This window comes from Phocoena phocoena, chromosome 9, assembly GCF_963924675.1.
Source record: "Phocoena phocoena chromosome 9, mPhoPho1.1, whole genome shotgun sequence".
Classification (NCBI taxonomy): Eukaryota; Metazoa; Chordata; class Mammalia; order Artiodactyla; family Phocoenidae; genus Phocoena; species Phocoena phocoena.
This window is the reverse complement of record NC_089227.1, coordinates 50391119-50402085: the sequence shown is the minus strand read 5'-3', so window position 1 is coordinate 50402085 and position 10967 is coordinate 50391119. Positions and strand designations below refer to the sequence as shown.

The 10967-nt window shown below is 39.2% G+C and overlaps 1 pseudogene; it reads left to right on the top strand.

Annotated features, from left to right (window-relative positions):
• The first annotated feature begins 9238 nt into the window (after positions 1–9238).
• On the top strand, positions 9239–10493 carry LOC136128568 (S100P-binding protein pseudogene; annotated as a pseudogene).
• The last annotated feature ends 474 nt before the right edge of the window (positions 10494–10967 follow it).

Sequence of the window (10967 nt, the reverse complement as noted above, 5' to 3'; positions counted from 1 at the left end):
TTAAAGCTTTCAAATAAAAATTAAGAATTTTAGAAAACATATCTACCACTATGAACTTGACAACTTACCAATTCTTGAGACTTTTCTACAGAGAAAATTTAGTAACAAGTGGAGTTTGTATAATAAAATGTGTCAGCATATTGAATCTTTGCATAATTAAGAGCCAGTATATTCAGAGGTACAGTGCGTGATGTTACAAGATCATGAGTGAAACATCCAAAGTACAACTTAGACCAATAGATTTTCATATAACAGAATACAAAAAGTTCATTGATACAGTTTCAGACTCTACATGCAACTAACTTTTAAGATACTACCACTTGTGAAGAATATCTATAATTATCTGAAAAAGTTACTAAAATATTCCTCCCTTTTCCAGCTCTACATCTGTGTGAATCCAGGTTATTTTAATGTACTTCAATCAAAACAATATAGTTAGCACAGTAGATTGAGAGCACATGAGAATTCAGCTGTCTTACATTAAGGCAGGCATTAAACAGATTTGCAGAAATCTAAAACAATGCCACCTCTCTCTTTTTTGTTTTTGAAAATATAACTGTGTTCATAAAAATGCATTAACATGGGATTGTTATTTTTAATAAATTAATAAACATTTTCATTTCTCCACTTTAATTTTTACTACTATAAATATTTATAGATATAACACTTTTTAAAAAGTTCTTTAGAGTTCTTAATTTTTAAGTTTGTGAAGGATTCCTGAGACCAAGAAGTTTGAAAACTGCTGACCTAGAGTATGATATGTGGTGTTTTCAGTTTTTGTTCTCTGTGGAGCCAGTTACATACCATCAGTACTACCCTCCTGTGAAATCATTTAAATTCAAAACCTGTTATTCATTAAAACTTCAAGCTAGGTCCATTGTATAACCATAGTTTTTGTTATTTTATTTATTTATTTTGTTGTTGTTGTTATTTTAATATGAGTTTTCCAAGGTGATGTTTCAGAAGCACATCATAAAATGAAAAGGGAGATTGTTGCTTCACCATGGATTCAACCCTACTATTATCTTATTAGTTGAGTATGGTAATTCAACTTTTTCTTATGTTGCGCATACTTCTCATCAGACCACTCTTTTAATATTATTGAAATTAAACTTGGTTCCTTATTGTGATCTAAGAATGGACTGAAATGCTGGGTGATTGATAAACAAAGCATCTGTGATCAAAGTCAGAGTTTCTTTGTTTAAATATTTTTAATGTTTATTTAAATAATAAGATGCTTGACTGAAAATAAGCTAGGATCATTTCTTAAAAGTCTTCTTCCCTTTTTGTAATCTTCCTCTTATATATTTGGGAGGGAGGGGAGGATTATATTAAGTTGACTCCTGAATCAGTATAGATTGCAGCCATTTTTCCAAAGAGCTTTTCCCCTCTTTGCTCGGCCTTGAGCCTCCGCTCACTTTCTCATAATTCCTTAGTAAGATGATGCTCTCTGACAGAAAGGGTGTTCCCCTTAAAATACCCAAAACCACACTATCGACATATGACCTTACCTTTACAACTTTCTTGAAGGATTATAGGTAACAAAATAAATTTTAGTACCCAAGAGAAAAACTAAAACCAGATGCTCAGGGCTTCCCTGGTGGCGCAGTGGTTGAGAGTCCACCTGCTGATGCAGGGGACACGGGTTCATGCCCCGGTCCGGGAGGATCCCACATGCCGCGGAGCGGCTGGGCCCATGAGCCGTGCCCGCTGAGCCTGCGCGTCCGGAGCCTGTGCTCCGCAACGGGAGAGGCCACAACAGTGAGAGGCCCATGTACCGCAAAAAAAAAAAAAAAACACAAAAAACAGATGCTTAAATATGACTATTTCTAGAGTCAAAGGAAAAGAACAAAACAAACATTTCATGGGGACTGGGGGTCCCCTTCATGGACACAGAACAGTATCTGGTTGTGTTTAAATTTACTTCTGTTACTACTCTTTGAAGGAGCTTTCTTTAATCCCTACTGTAAAAAAAAATCTCCATTTAGGAGGACTCTAATCCGTACCCACAGCGATTTGTTCTACCCTAGGAAGCACAGCCCAACTCACACACAAACTCCATCCCTGCTGCATAGGATAGAGGACGCAATTTACAGGAGACAGGACACAGTTCTCCAATACATTTCCCTAAGTCTGAGTTTTTCAGTAAGAGGCAGTTAAGCAAAACCATCCCATTTGGCGCCTCGAGTCTAGGCCCCTCAAGTCTCTACACCAGTGAGAAATGAAATGTACACCTTCATTCCTCCTGTAGTTTTCTGGTAACTTACTGGACCAAACACAGGCACACATACACACACACACTCTCTCCAAGGACAAACATTTCTCAACTCTGGGACAATGGAAGAGAAACATTTTCTTAAATGATATTTCTTAAACATTTCCAGCTAAATTTACACAGATTTCCCTGCCCTTAGCAGAGATGGCCACTATACATGATTACAGAGAGAAGTAATTTCCCATTGTTCACACCAGCATTATTCGCCATAACTGAAACATGAAAGCATCTCAAATGTCCATCAATGGATTAATGGATAAGCAAAATGTGGCATATAGATACAATGGAATATTTTTCAGTCTTAAAAAGGAAGGAAATTCTGCCCTTTCCTCACCTGCCACTAGGTGTTCGGTCCTGAGGAAGCTAAGTCTGTGCTGGGGTGAGGCCCTCACTTCAGTGGCCTAACACCACGCCCAGAAATGCCGTCATTCTTTGCATGCCCAGCAAAATGCGTAGGAACATGAGAGACCAATGGAGGAATGTCTCCTAACAATGCCTGCCCTTCTTTATATAGCTTCTGTTATGGAATGAATGTTTATGTGTCCCCAAAATTCTTACGTTGAAGCCCCATCCCCCCATTGTGACTGTATTTGGAGATGAGACCTGTGAGGAGGTAATAATAGTTAAATAAGATCATAAGGGTGGGGCCCTAATCTGATAGGGCTGATGTCCTTATAATAGAAGATGAAGATATGTCATCTTCTTGCTCTCTCCATTATGTGTGGACACAGTGGAAGGCAGCTGTCTGCAAGCTAGGAGGAGAGCTCTCACCAGGAACCAGATCAGCCAGCATCTTGATCTTGGACTTCCCGGCCTCCAGAACTGTGAGAAATAAATTTCTACTGTTACACCCAATCTGTGATATTTTGTTATGGCAGCTCATGCTGACTGATCTACTTCTTATCAGGATAGTTGTTTCAGCACAATTCTCACCTACCCCAGGCAGCCTGTCCTGGCATTATGATTTAGGTATACCTGCTCTGTGTTCTCATAGTGCTTTCTTTTTATCTCTGTTCTAACACATGTCACACTCTAGGTATTCATTCATTCTTTCATTCACTTGAATATAAAATGTATGTATTTATTGAGCTCTTACCGTATGCCAAAGCACTCATCTTGGTACTGGGTACAAAGTTGCAAATAAAAAATCGTTCTTCTCATGGAGCTAATAAACACATAAACTTAAGTTTAAGATAAGCAGGGTAGTTTGATTAAGAAAGACTCAGGAGAAAGGAGCTACTTTTAATTTGGGGGTCAGGGAAGGCTTCATTAAGGAGGTAACATTTGAGCTGAGACCTGGATACTGAGAAGGATAAGTTCATGAGAGAATCAAAAGGAAGAGTGTTCTAGGCAGAAGGAACAGCAAGTGCAAAGACCCTGGGTTAGGAATGGGCAAATTAGCTCGTTCAAGAAACAGAATAGATAGCAAATGTGACTGGGCATGGTAGGTGAAGGAGAGAAAGGTCAGCACCATAGCCACAGAACCAGATATAGAGCTTTTTGCTATGGTGTGTGTGATTTAATTTAAATTAAAAAATTTTTAATATAGCAGTGTGATATTATGTGTTAGTATATGTGTAGGCAATTGCCACAATATGGAATACAACTCTCAGGATGGTCAGCTAGAATTTGCCTCAAGAAGGTCATATCAGAGGCAACTACTAAAAGCTAGATACCAGAGGCTTTGCAAATTTGCATAGTGAATGTTAGAAATGTGTTTTCATTGGTAAAATTATAATATGTAAATATAGAATAAAATGCTAGTTGTTAGAAATGGGTTTTTAATTGAAGATATTAGTGACATTTTATATATATATTGTACTGGCTAAAATATTTCAGAGATACTCCTGAATATACAAATTTTATCCAAAAATCCAATTTAAAAAATAAACAAAGGGCTCAAATAGACACTTCTTCAAAGAAGATATACAAATAGCCAATAAGCATATGAAAAAGATGCTCAACATCGCTAATCATTGGGTAAATGCAAATCAAGTTCACAATGATATACCACTTCATATCAATTAGAATGGCTATTATCAAAAATACAGAAAATAACAAGTCGTACCAGGATAAGTGCACTCTTGTGCCCTTCTGGTGGGAATATAAAATGGTGCAGCCATTTTGGAAAACAGTATGGTGATTTCTCAAAAAATTAAACATAGAATTACCATATGATCCAACAATTTCACTTCTGGATGTATATCCAAAAGAAGTGAAAGTTGGGACTTGAACACCCATGTTTATAACAGCATTATTCACAAAAATCAAAGAGTGGAAGCAACTCAAGTGTCCATTGACAGATAAATGGATAAACAAAATACGGTGTATATATACACAATGGAATATTATTCAAGCTTAAAAATGAATGAAATTCTGATACGTACTACAACATAGATGAACCTTGAAGACATTATGCTTAATGAAATAAGCCTGACATAAAAAGACAAATATTGTATGATTCCACTTCTGTGAGATACCTAGAGACAGAAAGTAGTATGTGGTTACAAAGGTTGAGGAGAAGGGTAAAGGGAGAGTTATGGTTTAATGGGTTTGGGGTTTCAATTTGGGATGATGAAAAGTTATTGAGGTAAATGGTGGTGATTGTTGCACAACAGTGTGAATGTACTTAATGCCACTTAAAAATGGTCACGATGGTAAATTTTATGAGTGCTTTACTACAATTAAAAAAAAAATTCCATCCAGCCCCATAGCCTGTTCTGTTAAGGATGACTCTCCAGGCTCAATCCCTAAATTGTCATTTGTCCAGCTAAGGATTTGGAAGATTCTGGTTGCCTAAAATAGACTATAAGGTTAACTGGATCTTGCCTCTAGTATATTGTCACATTTGCCTCCAGTGTATCTTTCCTGAAAGGTGTGGTTAGAATACTAAAAAATGACAGAGCTGGGACTTCATTGCACTTACAGAACATATTACATAACTTTGTGTGTGTGTGTGTGTGTGTGTGTGTGTGTGTGTGTGTGTGTGTAAGAATTGTCCAAGCAAGTGCTTCATTGATAGAGTGAGGTTTTGGGGGAATGTAACTAAACCTCACTTACCTGAAACTATTGATGGCTACCTCTGTCTACCAAAAACAAAACAAAACAAACAAAAAATTAATATTCCTGAAAATATTGGTACATTGAGCAAGATTATGTTCAGATAAATTTCAAAAGAAGTGAGAACTCTAATTTCTGTAAGAAGCCGAACTTTGAAATGTGGAAAATAACACATGCATGCTAGCTAGTATGCTTTTGGGTATGTGTTCTATAAAGCAGGGGTCCCCTACCCCCGAGTCAAGGACTGGTAGCCAAGCTGAGGACTGGGCCGAGGACATGTTAGGAACTGGGCCGCACTGCAGGAAGTGAGTGGCAGGTGAGCAAGTGAAGTTTCATCTGCCGCTCTCCGTTGTTCCCCATCGCTCCCATTACCACCTGAACCATCCCCCTACCTCCGTCCGTGGAAAAATTGTCTTCCACAAAACAAGTCCTTGGTGCCAGAAAGGTTGGGGACCACTGCTATAAAGGATGGGGGATAGTGAGAAACAAACTCATGTACCTAACTGTCGAAAAGCTGTAGTAACTGGTGGTGAAAGCATTGTGCCAGTCTGACTTTGAGGAGGCTTAATCACCTCTTCTGTGTTTAGGTTGAGGTTAAAGTTTTAATGGAGGAAGAAAGAATGTTGCCATAGTTGAGGCTAGAATGCATAGCATAAGTGGAAAGAGAATAATGTGGAGAAGTGAAAGTAGCCACATTCATTCACAAGCAGAGCCATTGCCTAGGGATATGACAAGATTATTTTCTGAGAGACTATCAGCAAGAACACAAAAATTAATAGAGTGAGAATTCGACAGAGGGCACAAAGTTGCAAAGTGAGGACATTAAGGTTTACACAAGGCTCCAGTTACAAATTGTAAAAAAATAATTTGCTCAAGACAAGGAAAAGTAGGATAGAATTTAGTTACCCAGAAGAGACCTAAAGAAGGAGACATTGTTCTGTTAATAGGGTATACTTAGGACCTTAAGCAGCCACCACCATATGGGAGACTGAGAAGAAACTTAAACTAAGGTCCTCAAAACGAAGGAAGAAAACTTCAGCTAAGTCATCCTGCTTTTTGGTTCTTGCAGGAAACACTGACCCAAAGCCAATATTATTATAATTTTTTAAGCAAAGAGATGGAAAAGCATTCCAGGAATGATATACATAGAAACTAGGAGTTCTGCTTCTATTTAGAATGAAGAAAACCACATAAGAACATTGCCCCCTTCTTAAATCCAAACTCCAGGGGAAAAAAAATTTCAAAAATCATAGCCTTTTGAAACCATTAGAGAGTCGTGGTTGCAAGGTAACCAAGCAAACCGAATTTAAGTATTGACAAACTCCTCTGAGGAGAGATGTGACTCTTGAACCATTTCAGTTTTGGGAGAGCCAAGAAAAATTAAGTGGTCACCATAGAAGCATGTAAGAGTAATGTGCTAACATTATTAAAATGAATTTCTTAGGGCCAAGCTATTTTTGGTCAAATATAATAGAAAATTCGTCGAGAGAAAATTTGGATTAAAATAAATATTAAAGGGAATTCTTTAGGCAGGAGGAAAATGATTCGAGATGGAAGGATAGAAATGCAGGAAGGAATGAAGAACACTGGGAGAAATAATTGTATATATGTGCATATATATTGACTTTAAAAGCAACAATTATAAAGTTAGCCAATTTAAATATAGAATTAAATGCATGATAACACAGCAAGTGAAGAGGAGAGAACACACATTAAGGAGTTTTAGCTCTTGCATATTTGCTATATGTATATTGTGATTTCTAATGTAATCTCTAAAAGAATAACAATAAAATTAATACAAAAAAGAATAAAAATGATTGGTAAAATTAAGAGATCAAGAGAATAAACACAAAACAGATGAGACAAATAGAAAACATATAGCAAGATGGTAGATATAAAACTAAATATATTGAGTGATGTCAGTGAAAATGGCAGTCAAAAGTTCCTAAAATTCTCCCCTCAAAAATAACAAGAAAACAGACCCCAAAAATGTCAGAATCAATTTTTTCAGAACTCTGAAAATTAACTAAAGCCTGTCAGCAATCCATGGAGCATTTATTTATTATTTAAGTTTATTTATTTATTTTTTGGCAGCATTGGGTCTTCGTTGCTGCGCGTGGGCTTTCTCTAGTTGTGTTGAGTGGGGGCTACTCTTTGTTGCGGTGCGCAGGCTTCTCATTGTGGTGGCTTCTCTTGTGGAGCACAGACTCTAGGCGCATGGGCTTCAGTAATTGTGGCACGTGGGCTCAGTAGTTGTGGCTTGCAGACTCTAGAGCGCAGGCTCAGTAGTTGTGGCGCACGGGCTTAGTTGCTCCGCGGCATGTGGGATCTTCCTGGACCAGGGCTTGAACGCGTGTCCCCTGCATTGGCAGGTGGATTCTTAACCACTGCACCATCAGGGAAGCCCAGCAGCTGGATTCTTAACCACTGCGCCACCAGGGAAGTCCCATGGAGGATTTATTAAAGAAAAGCCGCTGTAGGGACTTCCTACAACTAAAGAGCCCTACCAGCGCAACCAAATAAATAAAATTTTTTTTAAAAAAAAAGGAAAAACAGCCGTATCTTGATAAGAACAGCAAGCTTAGTGGTGTTTTAACTTACTCTGCTCCCCATCCTCCCTCTGCAGTAGCTTTGAAAACTAACCACATGCAGTCACTGGGGGGAGCAAAAGGATTTACATTGGTGAAAACCCTATTAATATAGACATACATAGGTGTAAATCTTCATGATCTTGGATTAGAAAATGGTTTCTTTTTTTTTTTTTTTTTTTTTTTGCGGTACACGGGCCTCTCACTGTTGTGGCCTCTCCCGTTGCGGAGCACAGGCTGCGGACGCGCAGGCTCAGCGGCCATGGCTCACGGGCCCAGCCGCTCCGCGGCATGCGGGATCTTCTCAGACCGGGGCACGAACCCGCGTCCCCTGCATCGGCAGGCGGACCCTCAACCACTGCGCCACCAGGGAAGCCCGAAAATGGTTTCTTATATGTAACACCTAAACTACAAGCAATAGAAAAGTAGGTAAATAGAACTTAATCAAAATTTAAAACTTTTATACTTCAAAGGACACTATCAAGAAAATGAAAAAGCAACCCACAGAATGCGAGAAAATTTTTGTAGATCATACATCTGATAAGGGACTTGTATCTAGACTACAAAACGAGCTATTACAACTCAATAAAGACAAACATAACCCAATTTAAAAATAGGCAAAGAATCTGAATAGATAATTCTCCAAAGAAGATATGGTAATGGCCAATAAGCACATTAAAAGATGCTCAACAGCATTAGGCATGAGGCAACTGCAAATCAAAATCACAATGAGAGGATAAAATGACGCATGGGGCAGAGTGAGGTGCAGTCGTTCACCTAGGCTTCGGCCCGGCTTCTGGAGATGAAATGATGTGATTCCTGGGATTTGCTTCAAAATAATCTGACCTATTGGAAAATTCTATGAGAGAAGCTCAGAAGGGCCAGCTCTGTGCCTGTGGATGTCATGTGCCATAGGAATTGATGCTTTCAGTGGTTATGAAGAATAGTGGTCCTTTGTGTTCACAGTAAAGTTTGCAAGTAATGATGTTTTTCTTCCAGTGAGCATTTGGAATCCCATGCCCACTGCAGTGGAAGTGTGGAATCCTAACCACTGGATTGCCTGGGAACTCCCAGTACTAGACCTTTTGGAAGGAGTTGGAGAGTAGGGATAGTGGCTTAGAAAGAGCTTCTCTTTCAGAAATGTGGCTGCTAAGCCCCAGTGCCTGTGATACTTGTGCTTGACAACCACAAACTTCGAAGGTGGGAGTCAATCATTTTGATAAGTCTCCTGAAAGAAACAGCTAGCAGGAGCTGAACCCTTTTTCCATTTGGCCTCGTGGCAAAGGCAGAGATCATGCCAGCAGCTCCACACAGTATGATGTGCTCACTAGTGCCCTCTGAACAATCTTCTGGTGCCTTGCCTAAAGACAATGCCCCATTTTCTTGGGATTCCTTGGATGAGGATGGATTGGATGACTCCTTGCTGGAACTGTCTGATGGAAAAGATGATGGCCATTTCAGTTTCACGGAGGAAGATTCAGGAGCTTTTGAAGGATGATGACCTATCAAATGAGCACTTTTCTTGGGGAGGTGGCTTGTCTAACGATGACAGCAGGAACGTTGAGAAGGGAGGGAAAGGGAGTCAAATTCCACTTGATACTCCCCAAGAGAAAAATTCATTGTATAGCTTGGGACCAGAAGCTGAGACCTCTGGCCTCTTCAAACTACCTCAACTAAATACATCAGCTGGTCATGGACCAACTCCTACTAAACCATTGAACAGACGCTTTGCACTAGAAAAGAATCTTATAAAAGTTACAGTTGCACCATTTGATCCAACAGTTTGTGATGTTGCACTTGATAAGGACAAGAATGATACATCCGAAGTTACCGAAAAACCCTCCTCCCTTGGAGAAGAGATGAGAGAAGATGGTCTTAGCCTAAATGAGAGCACAGTTTTCACAGAATCTGAAGGGATCAGCCCCAATAATTCTGCCTATGATGGGCCCCCACTCCCTTCTTCAAACAGTAAGTTTCAACAAACTGTCTCTGATAAAAATATATCTAACAGTAAGAAAACTACACCTGTAACCTCTCAGATATTGAACCATTTAAAGACTCCTTCTAATACGGGGTCATCCTGGAGAAATGGGTCACATAAATCAAGTTTTGAAATCAGGTTTCCAGTTGTTTCCAGTTCATCAAACAAACATTTTCTTGACAAGGATTCTGGGAAGCTGAAGGTCCATGAAAAAAGACTAGGCAATGTCATTCCTGTTCTGCAAACCAAAACAAGGACTAATATTCTGATGTTTTCACCATCAGATCTAAAAAAGCAGAAGCAAAGTTATCTCAGGAATGTCATTGCTCATATAGAAGACCCAGTGGACTCTAACCAAGGTACCTTGGAGGAGCTGTGTGCCTTGATGGATCACGTTTATCACATGCAGAACCCAAAATGGTAGCATCCTTCGGACCTCACCAGGTGAAACTATGCCTGGTTCCAACAGAAATCTCTGCAAAAATACAGTCTGACTCAGTGGGTTGACGGGAACATGCGAAGCCACCATCGGTTCCAGCGTCTACCAGATTTCCTGTACAGTCCATTTGTCTCCTCCCATCAGCAATGAAGGTCCCTATCCAGGGTCCTGTCCAGAGCAGCATCTCATCTTCTGCTGTTTTGTGCTTTGTAGATTTTAAAATTTATTTTTCACAACATTTTTATTTAAAGAACTTGTCACCTTTTGGAAATGCCCATTGCTGACTTGAAATTTTTTGTATAAGGTCCTTCCTGTTTGTGTGTGTCTATGCATTTAAGCAGTGTTGAGTTGATATAGTTTTAATTTTTTAATTTAAATTGAAGGTGGCTACCGCCTGAAAGCCAGCATTAAGTCAAAACACCCAGGCTCAAGCAAAACACCCACCTCTGTGCAGAGGTGAAGTCTACTTCTGGTGCCCAAAAGAAATCATCTTTTAATCTCCTATGAGGAAGAGATTCTTTATCAGGCTGCAAGCCAGTGTTAATTATTGCTGGTGACTTATAAATGGATACAAGTCACTTTTAGCAACCCCTCTTACTTTTTTTATTTGAATCTCCGAATACC